Raw genomic sequence first — 5,814 nt, 5'->3', positions numbered from 1 at the left:
GCGTGCCATTAAACTTATAAATATCAAGATTTCTAGGGCATTTTATATTACTTAACACTGTTTCATGGTATGTTTTAGGACATTTTCCAGAAGTCACTCTAAGAAAATATTAAAATGGGCTTTCACACTTCTTATACTATAGAAAAAGGAACATATTCATCTACATAGTTATGCAGCTAATTTCCACCCAAGCTCAGTCAACTAATATCCACTACTGCCTTCCACAAAAACACCATTATTCCCTCAAGAAACTAGAGCCTTTTTAATTCTAATGGCCAGTTATTTCTAGGCTGTCTGACCTTGCAGGCATAAAGAGTTAGACCTCAGTTTTCTATCATATCAATGTGAAAAGAAAAAGGAAGGGAAAATGTGTGGTTTGAATTTGCAAAATTTATTTATTTATCATCCTAGAAATTATAGATTTTTTCAATTTAACAAAGACATTTGAAATGTATTTTAAATGAAGTAGGAGGTTAAAAGATAGCAGAGAAGTAGAAGAGGTACATCACACACCTATATCCTCCCTGGAACCAAATTGGAAATAAACCTAAAGAGAGAACTAGACACCCAAAATAAGCTTTAGACTTTCTGAAAAAGAAACATTTTTTTCTTTTTTTCCACTTTTTAATTTTAATTATTATTCAAGTGTAATTTTCTGTTTTACTCCCATCCCAGTCCACCCACCCAGCCTTCCACGCCTCCCTCCCATTTCTACCCCCCACTAGTTTTTCTCCCTGTGTCCTTTATTCATCTTCCTGTAAACCCTTCCCCTTTTCCTCTGAAATTCCCTCCCCTCTCCCCTCTGAACACTATTAGCCTGTTCTCTATTTTAGTGTCTTTGGTTATATTTTGCTTGTTTCTTGATTTTGTTGATTAGGTTCCTGTAAAGGTGAGATCATATGGTATTTGTCTTTAACTACTTGGCTTATTTTGCTTAGCATAATGCTTTCCAGTTCCATACATACAAAGGGTAGGGGCTGCTTCTTTCTTTCTGCTGCATAGAATTCCATTGTGCAAATGTACCATAGTTTTCTGATCCATTCATTTATTGATGGGCACCTAGGTTGATTCCAGAACTTCACTATTGTAAATTGTGCGGCTATGAACATTGGGGTGCATATGTTCTTTTGAATTGGTGTTTCAGGGTTCTTAGGATATAATCCTAGCAGTGGAATTGCTGGGTCAAAAGGCAGATCCATTTTTAGTTTTCTGAGAAAATTCCATACTGTTTTTCATAGTGGTTGTATCACTCTGCAATCCCACCAACAGTGTACTAGGGTCCCTTTTTCTCCACAGCCCCTCCAACACTTGTTGTTTGTTGCTTTGTTTATGATAGCACTCTGACTGGTGTGAAGTGGTATCTCATTGTGGTTTTAATTTGCATCTCTCTGGTAGGTAGCGATACTGATCATCTTTTCATATGTCTCTGGATTCTCTGTATGTCCTCCTTGGAGAAGTGTCTGTTCAAGTCCTTTGACCATTTTTTATTTGGGTTGCATGTCTTCTTAGAGTGGAGTCATGTAAGTTATATATTTTGGAGGTTAAACCCTTGTCTGAGGTATCATTAGCAAATATGTTTTCCCATACAGTAGGTTCTCTTTTTATTTTAATACTGTTTTCTTTAGCTGTGCATAAGCTTTTTATTTCGATGAGATCTCATTTGTTTATTCTTTCCTCTATGTCCCTTGCTCTGGAGGACATATCAGTAAAAATGTTGCTGCATAAAATATCTGAGATTTTCCTGCCTATGTTCTCCTCTAGGACTTTAATAGTGACATGGTTTATATTTAAATCTTTTGTCCACCTGGAATTTATTTTTGTGTATGGTGTAAGTTGGTACTCAAGTTTTTTTTTCTTTTTTACATAGCTGTCCAGTTCTCCCAACACCATTTGTCGAAGAAGCTATTGTTACCCCATTTTATGTTGCTGCTCCCTTTGTAAAATATTAATTGACTGTAGAGGCTTGGGTTTCTTTCTGGGCTCCCTGTTCTGTTCCATTGGTCCATGTGCCTGTTTTTATGCCAGTACCAGGCTGTTTTGATTACAGTGGCCTTATAATATTGTTTAGTATCAGGTATTGTGATCCCTCCTACTTTGCTTTTATTTCTCAAAATTGCAGCAGCTATTCAGGGTCGTTTATGGTCCCATATAAATTTTTGAAGTGTTTGTTCTATGTTTGTGAAATTGCCATTGGTACTTTAATAGGTATTGCATTGAATCTGTAAACTGCTTTGGGTAGTATGGACATTTTGATGATGTTAATTCTTCTCATCCATGAACATGGTATATGTTTCCATTTGTGTGTCTCTTTCTTGATTTCTTTCTTCAGGGTTGTATAGTTTTCTGCATGCAGGTCTTTTACCTCCTTGGTTAGGTTTACTACTAGGTATTTTATTTTTCTCTTTGCTATATCAAATGGGATTTTTTTCTTTATTTCTGCTTCTGCTGTTTCTTAGTCGGTATGCAAAAATGCTTTTGATTTCTGGATATTGACTTTGTATCCTGCTGTTTTGCCAAATTTGTTTATTAGGTCAAGCAGTTTTTTTTGGCAGAGTCTATAGGATTTTCTATGAAAACGACATTTTTAACTAAGGACAGGAAAAAATACCCACCACAACTGGTAGGAAGGGTGAGGTCATTAAAGGGACCTGCCCTGTTCACATGGGTAGTAGGCCAAGGGGTCAATACAGCTATGTGGCCTTCCTCTTAAAAGGAGAGAAAGCAGGCTCCCAAGAACAGAGCTCCAGTGCCAGGATCAGCAGATCACATAGCACCCAGTGATAAAAGGCTGTTGGGTTTGTCTCTGCTGCGGAAAGACAAAACTGGCTGGAGGCAAAGTCACTGTTTTTTTTTTCCCCTTTTCTTTCTTAATTCTTAAAGGGACCAAAGCACAGGTTTTATGTTCACAACCACTCAGCTTGGGCTCACACAAAGGGAAGGCAGTGCACACTAGAGCTATACAAAAAAAGGTCTAGAATGAGAGACACTGGAGGAGACATGGGGAAGCAACCATTGTGTTTTTAGTGCCAGGATATACCTGGATTCTACAGCAACCGTCTTTCTTGAGAAGAGCAAGCCCCTGGAAGGGGAAAAACAATTACCTTACCCTGTGACATACTGCTTCTCCCAACTTCTGGAATCCTGCTTGCTCCACCCTTCATCTTTATTCCTTTCTTTAGTTTTGTGTTTTTTCCTTGTTTTGTCTAAGTTTTTTTCTTATTTTATTTTCATCTTTCTTTTCTCTCAGGCTTCATCTTAACCTCTGCAGAGGTGACAGCATTATATGCAGACTCACACTTACACTTTCCTGGGAAACATGCTGGCACTTCCCATTCATGAAAGTCATGGAAATACTCACCCACTTTCCAGCAGACACAAAATCTGTGCTCTGGAGACTCTACTCATTTGCCTATGAGGAGACCTGCCCTGCATACTAGAGGGAAAAAATCCTGGACAGACTCAGGCTGGCTCAAGGACAGGGGTACACACCCACCATCTTCCCTAAAATCTGAAAGGACCTTGCAATAGGACACCGAAGAGTGCTCCCTTCAAATTTTGCCAGAAGCTCTCTCAGACATAGTAAGTTCTGCTAGTCTAAAATTGACAGCACACTAGCAGGTAGACAAGCAGAGGCAGATGCTGCAGTGACTGGTCATTTACTGACACACCCCAGGATTCAGTGCTGATAAAAAACAGATTTGCAGAGCACCTGGGTCCATCTTGGGAGCAGCTAAACCCAGAGGGATCAGCCATACACTGTGGATTCCTTGTGCTTCGAACAGGCTGCCAAGAGTTAGACAACACCTGACACTGGCTTATGCCAGGCTCACAAAACTTCAGAGCTATATCCAAAGATAAAGCCCAATGGGAGACCCTACCTTGCCCCAAGTCCACCAGAAGCTCTCTTGGAAACATTCAGGTCTGCAACCACTATAAGACTGCCTACATGTCAGCAGAGAGATCCTGAGGTGACCTGGGATGTTTCCTGACTATATGAGAGCCATATCCAAAGGGATAATCCTGGAGCCAAGCTGAACTCAGCACTGAACTCTGTTGAGATGAATTCCACTTTGTTCTTTCTCATTATTTTCCTTTGTCATTGCCTTTTTATTATTTTCATTCCATTTATTCTATTTTTATTCATATTTCTTATTTTACTCTTACCATTGATTATACCATTGTTTTCTTCCTCTTTTCTTAATTTTTTATTGTTTCTTTCTTTGCCCTTTTTTCCAGTTTTCCTTTTTTCCCACACTTTATTTTTTAATACATTTTACTGAGCTTTTTCTCATCTTGAAAGATGGCAAGTGATAAAACTGAGAAGTCAGATACTAAGGAGAAGAAACCTGAAGCCAAGAAGGCTGATGCTGGTGGCAAGGTTAAGGAGAGTAACCTCAGGATCCAGACACCTAAGAAAAGGAAGTGCCACTACAGCCTAAACCCTGCCCTACTTAGAGGAATAGTCAGGAATTCCCACTTAGCTATGTATTCCCAAAAGCCCATGTACAAGAGGAAGTATTCTACAGCTAAATCCTGAATTGAAAAGAAAAAGGAGAAAGTTATGACTATTGTCACAAATCCAGTTGGTGGTGACAAGAATAATGGTAACCAAATGTTCAAACTTTGCAAAATGCCTAGATACTATTCTACTGAAGATGTGCCTTGAAAGCTGTTGAGCCATGGTAAGAAACCTCTCAGTCAGCATGTAAGAAAACTGAGAGCTAGCATCACTCCCGGGACCATTCTGATCATCCTCACAGGGCACCACAGATGCAAGAGAGTGGTGTTCATGAAGTAGCTGAGCAGTGGTTTACTATACATGATGGAACTCTGGCCCTTAATTGAGTTCCTCTGGAGAAAACACACCAGAAATTTGTCATTGCCACCTCCACCCAAATTGATATCAGTGGTGTGAAAATCCTCAAGCATCTCACTGATGCTTACTTCAAGAAGAAGCTGCACAAGCTTAAATGCCAGGGCAGGGAGATATTTGACACTGAGGAAAAATGTAAAGTTATAGAGGAATGCAAAATTGATCACAAAGCCATGGGCTTGCAAATTATGCCAAAAATCGAAGATGTTCTTCAGCTCCAGGGCTACCTCCACTCTGTGTCTGCTCTCACAAATGGGCTTTATCCTCACAAAATGAAGTTCTAACTTAAAAAAAAACATAAAAACTTATCTGTTAAAAATAAATATTATTGATTATGCTACTATAGTCCCCCCATTTTTCTCCCCTCTATTTCCCTTTGCCTTGCACTCCCCAACCTACACCTCCCATTAGTTCATGTCCATGGGTCATACTTATAAGTTCTTTGACTTCCCCACTTGCTATACTTTTCTTAACATACCCCTGTCTACTTTGTACCTACCATTTATGCTTCTTATTCCCTGTACCTTTTCCCCCATTCTCCTCTCTACACATCCCTGCTAATAACCCTCCATGTGCTATCCATTTCTGTAAATCTGTTCCTGTTTTGGTCATTTGCTTAGTTCGTGTTTGTATTTTTTAGGTTAAGTTGATAGTTATAAGTTTGATGTAATTTTACTATTCATATTTTTATCATCTTCTTTTTCTTATAAAGTCCCTTTAACATTTCATAAAATAAGGACATGTGATGGTGAACTCTTTTAAGTTTACCTTATCTGGGAAGCAATATATCTGCCCTTCCATTCTAAATCATAGCTTTGCTGGATAGAGTAATCTTGGATGTAGTAGGTTCTTGCTTTTCATGACTTTGAATACTTCTCTCCAGCCCCTTCTTGCCTGCAAGGTTTCTATGAAGAAATCAGCTGATAGTCTTATGGGAGTTC

The 5,814-nt window shown here is 38.9% G+C and overlaps 1 pseudogene; it reads left to right on the top strand.

Annotated features, from left to right (window-relative positions):
* The first annotated feature begins 4,300 nt into the window (after nt 1–4,300).
* LOC123815267 lies at nt 4,301–5,157 on the top strand (annotated as a pseudogene).
* Nucleotides 5,158–5,814: the final 657 nt, after the last annotated feature.

This window comes from Phyllostomus hastatus, unplaced genomic scaffold (genome assembly GCF_019186645.2).
Source record: "Phyllostomus hastatus isolate PE091 unplaced genomic scaffold, TTU_PhHast_1.1 phas_contig_17, whole genome shotgun sequence".
Lineage (NCBI taxonomy): Eukaryota > Metazoa > Chordata > Mammalia > Chiroptera > Phyllostomidae > Phyllostomus > Phyllostomus hastatus.
This window is presented reverse-complemented; position numbering and strand designations above follow the sequence as displayed.